We start from the raw sequence: 12,149 nt of genomic DNA on the forward strand, positions 1-12,149 counted from the left end.
AAGGCATAGATGAATGAGAAGAAAGAGAAAGACTCTGGAGAGGTTGTGCAGGAAAGATCTACAGTATTTGACGATGTCTCAAGACACTGGATGTAGAGATTTGAGGGAGAAGAAGGAGTCAAGGACAATTAGAAGTCTTGAACCTGGGTGGCAGACACAGAAGTGATTTTGAATTAATGTCTGATGAATGGAAAAATGAATCCACTTATTTAAAAATATTTGTTCTATGAATGTATGAAGGAAGAAAGGAAGTGGTATGGAGAAAAACTGCTTATGAGACTATACCTTAAATTAAAAGAGAAGCTCACATCTTTTCATACAGAAAAAAAACAACTTTTCATGTCTGGTTTTGCTCCTTAGAGCTATTAGACCTGAGAAAAATGATTTAACTCCTCTGAAATTCAATTTCATCTTTCAAAAAGAAATAATGATATTTGGGTTAGCTGCAAGGCTAAATCAAATGACTTGCATACAATTAATAAACTTTTAGTACCATTTCTAGAATGTGGTGCAGATGTGAGGTCTACAGAAGCTACCCCACTTCCTCCTCCTATGTGCCATATTTCCAAAATCTCGTAACAACCACAGCTGTTTTTATAGAGAAATACACGATGTGTGGAAGAGCTCCAAATTTCTAACTGCACCCAGAACAGTGCATTAACAAGAAATATTTGTTGCATAATTAAAAGAATAAATGCTTTTGCCCTTCCCCATCCCTTAACTGTGGTTAGACGACATTTAGAGCACGAATTTAGAAAAGAAAATTCCCCTGCTTCTTCCAACGGGTGGAGAGGAAGACCAAAAATATGGCATAGATTTTGTTTTCTGGTGTAATCTAAATTTCTTGTCTATTTCACTCAAACCACTGAGAGGTGCAACAAACCAGAAAGCTGATTTCATCCTCTTGAGCAAATATAGAATATTGAAACACTTATCAAATTCTTATCTGGAAGCATTTGCTAATTTTCCTTTCTGTTGATTTCTTTAAGCACAGATGACACATGCTTCGCCAGGCTGATTGTGAAAAGAATTCGGCTTGCCCTCTCTGAGGCTCGAACTCAGGACCTTCAGATTATGAGACTGACGCGCTGCCCACTGCGCTAAGAGGGCAGATGTTCTATGACTTTCGCTTTGAAAGTAAAATACGAAATAGTATTTTCTAAGAACATCTGTTTCCAGCTTTTAAAGAGTGTATGTACTCAATGTTACTTGAAAATCACTCCATTTAAACCAATGTTACCCGGGTAAGATTCCACACCTATGAAAGGTGGAGTCCATGGCTTTCCGATATTCACCCTAAGATAGGACCATCTGGACCTCGGCACTAGGGACAATTCATTGTGTCTGTCTTTTGCTGGTCTTGTGTTCGAATGACGTCGTATTTCCTGCCCTCAGAGATCTCAGTGGATCTTACACCTTTCATGATCTCCTTTGTTGAAAGAAAAGTAGGAGGTGCCCAGTTAACATTAGTTCACTGACTGAATGAATCAATAGCCCTCAAATTTGTCTACAGTCCATACTTCTCTGTCTTAGTCTACATCTCCACTTGCATCTACATGACTGGAGACATTCTTCCCTACAAAAACTTAAACTGAACTTAATGAAAAGTCTCCCTGCTTTTTTTTTTTTTTCAGCTGTATGTGTCATTCATCACACTAAGAGATTTATGGAGATTATTTCATGTAGTCTAATTGAATTTTGGAAACAAAACTATTTATCATAATGTTACCAAACCAAACTTGGGGCCAATGGCCCCAGTGCAGCAAAGCCAGTCTGCTGACATCAGGTTGTGGTGAAGGAAAGTACAGCATTTATTGCAGGGTGCCAAGTAAGGAGAACTGGCTCAAAACACCCAAACCCCCCAAAAGCTTTCAGAGAAGGGTTTTTAAACACGGTGTGAGGGAAACATTCACAGGGTGTATACAGCCAATGCGAAATTCCCTGATTAACTGATGGTGAGGTAACAAGGTGGTATTTCGGGAAACTCAATCATCAATTTTCTGGCTCCAACAAGTCTGGGATCTACACACTACTGGTCAGCATGCAGTCAACTTTTTCCATCTGGTGGGAATTTTAGTACCTTCAAAATAACTGAAAGATATGGCTCAGAATATTATCCATAGCCCTTAAGGAGGAACTAAATGCTCTTGAGTTTGTTTTATGGCTAAACTATCAATATTATTATTTGTCTTGTTTGACTGCTTTCCTTTTTGTCTTCATTTTCTCACTTCTCTGATTAAATTTGCTCTTTGAACTGGGGGAAGGCCTAGGATGCTAAAATTTTCTACAAACAAGAGGCAGGCAGGGGATATGGGGGATGGGGGGAGATCTGTCCCCGGGTAGGCCCTGCAGGGTCCTGCTTGGTTTCAATAATTTGCACTTTCCAGATATAATGGAAGCTCAGAGAAGTTATGTTCTTAAGGTTCTAGAGCTGCTAAATGGCAAAGCCTGAATTGAGAACAAGATTATTAGATTGCAAAACATGAGCTCTTTCTCTACTCCAGCTCATGATCTCACTGTCTGTTCTTCTCCACAGTAGTCCATTCATCCACGCACCAGCTAGCCAATTCCCAGCCTCCTCTGTACTGGCCTTTTGGGCTTAGACTTCCAAGTCAACTTTGACTCATTCTCCTCCTTCAAACCCCATATCCAATGACTTGCCAAATATTGAACGTTATTCTTGTGCAGCTCTTTTGAATCTGGCACTTCCTTTCCATTCATTTGGTACATAATTCACTGGGGAGCTGCACTTTGCCAGACACTGCAGTAGCTTCTGGGGTTCTAAAGGGATCATACTACCCTGGCCTCAAGAGATAGCAGAAAAAAAAATGTGGATGTGGGATGCTCAGCTTCCAGATTCTCCAATTGAATCTCCAGGTATTTACAGCTAAGAAACTCTTTCTAAAATATGAGTTTCATGATACCATTCTTCTATTCTCTAACCATTCTTGATTCCTTAATTCTAGTATGATCTTGTCTCTCTCTCGATCACTGATCCTTGTTTCTACTTGCATTGTGATCTTGATCAATTAGATCCATTGGTTGATGGCATTGTTCAGTTCTTCAATCTCTTCGATGATTTTTTTTGTCTACTAGATCTATTAATTATTGAAAGAGAATGGTTTTGAAGCTCTGTGGCCAGGGACTACACTTTTAGGATTGTTGTGTCTTCTTGGTCAATTGACCCTTTGAAATTGTGTAACATTCTTCATTTCTGCTGGTAAATTTCTTTGCTTTGAAGTCTACTTTGGCTGATACCAATACATTCACTTAAGCTTTCTTTTGATTAGTGATTTCATGTTGTATCTTTTCCTATTCTCTCATTTTAAACCTACCTCTATCATTACATTTGAAGTGAGTTTCTTATAGTCACTGTTTATATTTAATCCATTCTGACAATTTGTGATTTTTAATTGATGTATTTAGACCATTTACCTTTAAGGTAATTATTGCTATTTTCGAATAGAGGTCTACCATTTTATAATTTGTTTTCTGTTTGTTTCTTCTCTTTTCATTCTTCTATTTTCCTCCTCCTCCAATTCTGTACCCTGTTGGAATGGTACTGAAATGCAAATTTAGTTACAGTCCAGCCTAAATTCATTTACCAGCAAACTTTGCTTACAGAAAGTGTCCAAATACTTGCTCTAGGGATTTCCATATAAACACTTAAATTTTCACAGTGTATTTAGAATAAATATTTTATAATTCAAGTGGAATGTGGAAACCTTATCACCATTTAGGCTCTTTTACCCTAACCCCTGCTCATCACACTGAGCAGATGACATCTGAACTTTCCAGCTGTAAAGTTTCATAGTGACCAAGGTTTCAGGCTGATAATAAAAAGGAGATGATAAAGTCTTCCAATCTTCCTAATGAATTTGAAGGGGGGAAAATACTGGAACGTGGTTTATTATTCACTTTTCTGGGAAACACTTGAGAGATCTGATTAGGGTGTTCGTTTTCTTATGGTTCTGTTGGTTACAGCCTGCGGTTAACAGCCATTACCTTGTCAGTAATCTGGATAACCTAAATAGCCATTACCTTGTTAGAAATCCCTGAAACAGAGTGAAGCATAACTACAAGGTGTGTGTGTGTGGGGGGGGTGTCAGTACCAATGAGTTTGAAAGTAGGAAGGGAATGAGAATGTAAATTCGTAAAGACTTGTCTCCTACACGACACACACAATTGCTATTAATAGTGGTTGTCATTGGCTCAGCAACCTGGGCAGTGGTATTGGTGGCGTCTGCCTTTTGACTCCAGAAATGTATCTCCTATTCCAAGCTTTTAAAGAAAAGGTTTGAGCTGGATTATCCCAAAAGGCCACAACGCAGCAGGGATTGAAAGGAGCTGCTCTCCTTCTTTTCTCTTCTTTCTTTTCTTTGCTTGTCGCCCGAATTCCATCAGCCGCCTCCCGCGCTCTTTCAGCGTGGGTCTCAGTAGACAAGGGTCTCAGTAGACAAGGATGGAAAAACTCGTGCCCTTCTTCTGTCAGCGGACCCGGATGCTGTGCATCCTTGACCTTCACGAGAAGGCTCTTCTCGAGGGCAGAGACCGCAGGGACTCCTCACCTTTGAGCCGTGAAGCTTGGGCTGCGCTTGATGCACGCGATGCGCGGCGTTGGATTGATGTTCTGCAGATACCTGCGGGGCAGGTAAACTTGCTGCTAGCTCTTCCCAGCAGATCCCAAACCCATCTCAGTCACTTCATAGACACAAGATCCACATCGTTCTCGTTTACAGTGTGAAGGTCTCATCGCTTACGAGCTGCTTCTCCTCACTCGTGGTTCCTTTAACACCCGACTGCTGATTCCCTCCCTAGTTACGTTTCTCTCCTTTGTTGTTTATGACATCGCTGTAGTTTGTTTCGGTGTGGACTTGGACAGCTGAACACTGGAGAAAATTTAGCAGGATTCGTCGAGGATTCTATTGATACTAACTCTCAAGAGAGCACTGGGTTCTCATGAGGCAAGTGTCCTGAAAAGGGAGAGTTTTTCAGGCAACACGGCCGGGTACAGAAGATATTATTAGTCGATTTGCGCAAGATTCTTGTCCTATTCTTTTGTATATGTTTTCTAGTCCCGCCCCGCCCCGCCCCGCCCCGCCCCGCCCCGCCCCGCCCCGCCCCGCCCCGCCCCGCCCCGCCCCGCCCCATCTTCCCTCCATTCTTCTCGGTTGTGTGGTGATTGAACAAGAATAACAACACAGGTTTTATAAGGACCTCCTCATAATAAAACAGCCTTAAGTGGTTTGTAAATAACACAGTACGTAGCTTCCCCGAAAACATAGAACGATAGCCCCGAGCCAGCCAGGAGTCGAACCTGGAGTCTTCTGATCCGTAGTCAGACGCGTTATCCATTGCGCCACTGGCCCTGCTGCTGTGAGTCTTCTTTAAACTATTATTAATTAGCCTTTAAGAGGTTTTCGCATTTTCATACCATCGAATTTCTGGATGTGGCTGATGTGCACTGTCCCTCTTCTGACTTGTCTGCCCTCTTCTCTGCCAGATGATGGAATATAAAGATTCGCAGTCTACTTTGAAGCCTCATTATAGCAATAACCTGCCAGCCTCAGGTCCTTGACCTCGTGGTGAGGGACCTGGAAGTAGCAAATGATGGAGTTTTTAGGGCTTTGCTAATGAAGGAAGGAAACCAGGAAACAGGGACCAGAGTAAACAAACGGAATAGCGGAAATACTCGCAAACCTAATAGAGTTACTAATTCTTCCCCAGTTTGAATGGTGTTCTTTCCTGCACTCCTAGGCTGCAGAACACCCCCCTCATTTTGGCAGTTATCACAGTGTTGTGAACAGCTGTTTCCTCAGCGGTCCTCCCCACTCAATTTTATATTCCTTAAGGGCAGCACGCTCCGTATCTACAAGGACTAATCTTACATTAAAAGTCTGCATGCGTGAATGAAGGGTTGAGTGAGAAAAATGCCAGTGAGCAACAGGAAAATAATTTATGGTACAGGTAGGCATCACGAATCTGTGATTCCATGCTATCTCAACCCGGGTGTTTAATTGGAAGAGCAGTGGAGTGCCGTATACAGCAGCAGAATTCTAGTTTCCCGAATATAGGTTTGCGGCTCACAGTGGCTGTTTATGTGCTCAGGGGCTGAGGCTGGGCATGGGTCCAGTAAGTCTAAAGCCAGCGACAATCAGACGGTAGGGCTGGGCTGGAGCTAGTGGCTGAGAAGTAGGCTTTCTAAGTGAAGAGAATGTCTAGTCTGCTGATCTAAAAGAAAAAAACTTAGTGAACCAAGTGCGCACCAGACTGATATATTTAATACCACTTAGTGGTTGGCTTCGAGTTTTTCATGATGCCAGTCATCAGGAAGACTTACAACACAATGCTTATAAAACTATAAGACATCTAGCCCAAAGATCCCTCCCCAGTCAAGGAAACTTTCGGTAATAGCTCTACAATAATTCAAACAACAGCATTCAATTGGCTTAAACAAACTGGATTTATTATCGCACATAACAAGTCTGGAAGGTAGAGAGGCTACGTGCCTCGTTAACTCGGTGGCTCCATGATGTTATCAGGACCAAGATTTTTTGAATCTTTGTGTTCTGTCGTTCTCAATATATGGATCTCATACTCCAGCTGGTTTCCTTGCAGTACCTCAAACTCTCACAATATCAAGGTAAAGTCCAGAAAAGAAACCAGACTTCTTTACTGTATCTCTTGTTGAGAACAATTTCTCTGATATGCTTCCCAGTGGATTTCCCCCACATTGGCTAAATTTGTATCATATATTCTCACCTAATCCAAGTACTGCCAAGAATGTGACCACTGTGATTAATTAGATCAATCATAATTCTGCCTCAGGAGCTGAGAATTGGGCCCACCTCCTGAAAACCAAGGCAGTATAGAGAAGGTTATGTGAATAAAATCATGTTTCTGTTGGAAAGGAGGAATGGGGGCACTGGTGTTGGTGACTGGTGGTGGAATAGGCAAGCAGTATTAGCTGTTATACCCTACACCATCCCCATATTTGGAATAAAATGAAATACTTTTTAAAAGCATTTTTAAGAGCTCCATTCCTTACATTATTAATTCACATTAGACATAGATAAATTTCCAGATCTAACCATCATAAAAGGCATTTGATACACAGCTTATATTCAGTATTTGTATTCAGAACAAGTACATTAATTGTACATGATGACATATTGACTTATAAATCAGAATTGTGTTAAGTTTGGCTATTAATAATGCCATACATCACCGATCTTCATGACTGCATAGTAAAATGACACTACAGTTTCTGAATTTGAACTGTCAGAGGCTAACACATGTATAATAGTGTAGAGGTCTGAAGCTCAACCTTAAATAGTTCCAGAACAGGGCAGGAATCTTAAATTCCTAACTCTGGAGATCAGTAGTTTATGCTACCTAAACTTGTCTGTAAAGTATATAACACTCACTGGTCCCAGGCTTATTTTTGCAGCTTTTTAAATAACAGTTGGCAGTTTAAATTTGTTTCTTCATCACAATCTGTTCATTTCCAGAATAAGCATAGTTTAACGTTTTCTGTCTTAATGTTTACTCTCTATTCTTATCACTGTTCACGTAGAAGAAACTTGATATGGAAAAAAAAGAGCAGACTTAGAGAGAGACTCTGCCTTTTACTGGAATATGTGAATTTGGACAAATCACTTTACTTTTTAGTCACCCCACTACCTTATATGCAAAATGGGATGATACTTACTTTGCAGGTTTGTGGTGAGATTAAATTACACAAAGCAGGTAAAGTCCTGGCAACTATTTAGGCTGTCAATAAAAAGTAGACGTCATTGATAGCAATGTCCAACTGCTTCCCAGTCTTCTAAAGCTTAATCTTGATAACTCAAAAAGCATATATTGAATATTCATTTACCGAGCAAAATGTGAAAACCTAAGGATTCATAGGTAAAGTTTAATCCAAATTCCTCAAAAAACTAACATCAAGTCAGAGAGACAAATCTAAATTCATAATTACAATACAACAGGAGAAATGCTACTCCAGAAATAAAGAAGAAAATGTGCCAGCAGCATGGAAGTACAGCAGTTAGCTCTGGAGGGGAAGTCAGGGGAAGCTCTTCATGACATTGCATTTCAACTTAATCTTGAAGGAGAAACAAATTTGACTTTGTGAAGAAGGAAGAAATAAAGGGCCAGAGGGTTCAGTACCTGTATGACTAAAAGTTACAAAAGTTGCCTGGTATATTTGAGGAAAGCAGTGTCATGTGGTAGAACTACAGTTTTAATTGGCATGGAGAGGAGGAATAGGAAAAGTGGCTGGAAAGCCAGCTTGATGGGGCACACTAGGGGGTTCTAATATACTGGCAATATTATTTTTTTCTAGATATGGTGGTTCATTTCTTATCCTTCCAACTGTGCATATACATTTTAATACTTTTTGCATGTATGACATGCATGAGATGCAGCACAATAAAAAAGTTAAAACATCTCAAAAGATAGGTTGGTGCCAATTTATAAATAACTTTATTTATCAAGATAAGGAATTTATCCTGAAGGCAAGAAGAAGGCAAAATAGGTTTTTAAGGAGAAACTTCTCAGCTCTGTGTTTCAGGAAGATAGAATTGAGCAGCATTTGTAGAGGTAGACCGCAGTCTGGGCAGGGATAACAAAGGCCTGGTCCAGATGACTAGGTGTGAGGAGGGCTCAGAGAGGGGAACAAAGGTTTGGTTGAAGTGGAAAAGACAGGCTTTGATGATTCATTGAAAGTGATGAGCAAGGGGTTATTAGGCGAGTGCTTGCATTTATGGATCAGGAAATTCCTTTAACCTTTAATGAATAGTAAAAAACATAGTTTCCTGAAGGAAATGAGCTCCAATTCTAGTCCCCAAAGTCTCTCATGTAGCCCCGATTCTACCAGAACTTTCTTTGAGTCTATGAGCCACCCCCTTCATCTTTCCAATAAATTCACTTTTTGTCATTGTTGTATGAGGTACTTTGGATAAGGTTTTGTTACCTGCAACAAAAAGAGTCCTGAACAATACAGTAGTGAATAGATTCCACTCATAAAATTCCCAGGGAACAGAAAATTTTTATCAAAACTCAGGCTTCATAGGTGAAGAAAGAGTTTTGCTACTGTTAAAAAAAACTACTGCCAGGAGACCCCCAATACCGGTGAAAGGGTTGGGAGGTAGGTGCCTAGAGAATTTTCAAGGTGAGGAGAAGTTTTTCCATTCCAAGTCTCCAAGGCCAAACACACTCAACCCTCCCCACACCCCAAATGTGTCTTCTCTCTTGTGAAAATCTAAGTTCCCGGAATCCTAATCCATATCTGAACAATGATTAGTAACAGGCCAACGTTTTCCAGTCTTACACAGTAATTAAACAAGAGTGTGTGTATAGTTGCGAAGTCTTGAATTACAAGCTAGACGTGATTTTTCTTCTCAAATTAACCTTCTCACCACCACCGAGGTTAGGCTAGCCATCTCTACCCGGTGTCCTTTCTGTGACTGTTATTGAGTTCCCATTGGCCACTGATATTTGCAAGGGTTTCACTTGGATTGGTTGCACTAAGACACACTGAAGCCAACAAAGATGGGAGCTGAACAAGTAGAGAATTCCTGAGGAAAGAATGACGATGTTGAAGATGAAAATGACTACAACACTTGATATTTATTATGAAATTTACAGTTCTTAAATGGGCTTAACAAATGAGAGTATGGTCTAGGAAGCTAAAGTGCAGATTACTCTGTCAATCCCATTCTTTACTCCACCCACCCTGTGCCTTTCTACAATCTATCTTACACTTTCTCTCTCAATCTCCAAGACATGGTTCTTACAGTATGTACAGGGGCAATGGATTCTATGTTTTCTATAAAGTCAAAATTCTAACATTGTAGAGTAGGAGCAGCTGCAATGAGCAAATGAGATATCATTGCACCAAATCCATGTCCAAAAATTAACAGTACTCAAGGGAAATATTTGAAACCCACAAATATAATTGTTCTGAATTCAGGACCTACCCCCCAAACTCACAGAGACCCCAAAACACTCACCAGATAAGAAAAACAGTGTGGTGCTGAATGAAAGGATGAAAGAGGGGTAGAGAAAGGCGATTTTCGCGTCCTTGTAAAAGTTAGTTACTTTCAAAACATGCAGAGAGTGCAGCAGTAGTGCAAGGAACACACAGAGACCTGTTACTCAGAAAAAAAGGGGGTGGGGCAACAACCCATCTAGTTAGCTTAGTCTATGGCCTTCAGGTTAATTCCCAAGACCTTAAGTTGCCTTTTTAACTCCCCACACACTATTTCTTTCCTTTTGTTGTCATTGTATTACCTTTTTCCTTTACAGTCCCTGAACAGTTTTTAAGAGGCTATGCCCAGTGGACAACCACCCCAGCCCAGAACCAGAATGATTGAAGGAATCCTCTTTCTTTCATCCCTTACCTACAATGAAGAAGGTGATTGTGAAGACAAAATACTGTTTCCGGGTATCAGGAAGGGAACGAGGGAAGGCCAGGAGTATAAAGCTCAGGAAGAAGGAGAGAAGGAGGGCGCTGATCATGAAAATTCGACCAAATATATAGCAGTCTGAATTGGGTAGGCAGAGGGGAGAAAGGCCAGGAGCTCCCTCTAGGGCCCCCCTTTTTCTGGGTCTGAATCCCCAGAATACTAAAGAAGCGGTGCAGAGACTTTAAGGTAGGAACCAATGACAACTGGTGGGAAGCTTAGGGATGGAGGGAGAAGTAAGGTGCAAAAAGATCCAGAATAGTGATTCTAGCTGGGCTGGTATCCCTAGAGAGGCCTGATCCCCTGGCTCATTCTGAAATGAGCCAATGTTACTGATGGGAATATAACTGCTTCCTTCAGGTGTACTGGGGCAGGAAAGGAGGCTGAAAATTCTGGAAAGGGACAGGGCTGGAGCAGAGCCCTCCCTTTCAAGGCCAGAACTTACTTGATTTTGATGGTAGAATCCAACATTTGATCTCACCACTGCATATTGCAAAGAGGGCGCTGAACAGGACTTGGGAATTGCTTGGGATTTCTATCCTCACCCAGGGAGAAAGGCTGAAGGCCCACCACAGAAGGGCAGAACCAGTGAAAGTACAGATGAGGATAAGAATGCAATATGGTTTAACTATCCCACATTTCACACAAAAGGGTGCTGACTGAAAAAAAAAAAAGGCGGGGGGGGGGGGGGGAGGAGGCACAGAGTTAGATTTCCTCAGTTTCTTTGGGATTTCTGTCCATTCTTAAACACCCATATAAGTCCAACCTCCTTGTCTTTTCTCATACTCAGCTTGCAGAGCTCTCCCTCCTCATCTCCTAACCAAATCCTCTCCAGGTCACAGACTGACCCTGTGTCCCTCACCAGCAAGAACTGAGATCTTTCTCCTTGATCTATACGTCTTCTCTGAACCACTTGTACACAACCGTCCACAGCCTTGTATTGTTACTATGCTTTTCCTGGGTGTCCGGGTATCCTGTCTCATCACCTACACTAGAAGTCCCTGGAAAACAACAGCCCAACTTGTTAATCTCCCACCACATTTAGCGTAGTGCTTTACATGTAACAGGATCTCAGTGAATATCTGTTAACAGAATGGAAAAAAAACATAGCATATACCAAATACATTCCCTAGTGATGTCAAGAGAAGTAACAATTTTCTGATGCTCTGCAGCCTCAACGTTCCCCTCCATCATCACTCCCCTCAAATCACAGCCCCCTTCCCCTCTTCTCTCACTGTTAATGATCCCAGCTTACCTTTTCTCTTATTTCTTCTTTTAATATTTCTGTGTCAGCTTTCATCTTTTGATTATACTTTGTTTTCTACAGCACTTTTTAACACAGAGGCCTATCCTAGCCTTCTCTTCAAGAGTAGAACCTTGTGGTGCCTTCCTGTCTCCTCATTGGCAGAAACATTTAGTGACATCATAAGTATGTGAACTATACATCCCAACAAAAATGTGAGATCCTATCCTGCTGGCCCTGTTTTTAAAAAATATGTCATCTCCCAACCCCCTCCACCCAGCAAGGCCTTTGTTTTCTTTGATACATGTGTGCCTCAAAAGTTATGGCTTGTGTCCTTAGTTCTAACTTCTAATACAGAATAAGCAAGAGTACTGTATTCTCGTACAAGACTAAAGGACACTTGAGAGAGAAAATGGGATAATCAGGGAAATAACTGG

At 41.1% G+C, this 12,149-nt stretch overlaps 2 non-coding genes across 2 annotated transcripts; both read right to left on the reverse strand.

Moving 5' to 3' along the window:
- Window positions 1-1,037: 1,037 nt before the first annotated feature.
- Window positions 1,038-1,110, reverse strand: TRNAM-CAU. The gene has a single exon. It is a non-coding gene; the product is annotated as a tRNA-Met (tRNA).
- Window positions 1,111-5,296: 4,186 nt separating this feature from the next.
- Window positions 5,297-5,369, reverse strand: TRNAR-ACG. The gene has a single exon. It is a non-coding gene; the product is annotated as a tRNA-Arg (tRNA).
- Between the last annotated feature and the right edge of the window lie 6,780 nt (window positions 5,370-12,149).

This window comes from Balaenoptera musculus, chromosome 11 (assembly GCF_009873245.2).
Source record: "Balaenoptera musculus isolate JJ_BM4_2016_0621 chromosome 11, mBalMus1.pri.v3, whole genome shotgun sequence".
Taxonomy (NCBI): Eukaryota; Metazoa; Chordata; class Mammalia; order Artiodactyla; family Balaenopteridae; genus Balaenoptera; species Balaenoptera musculus.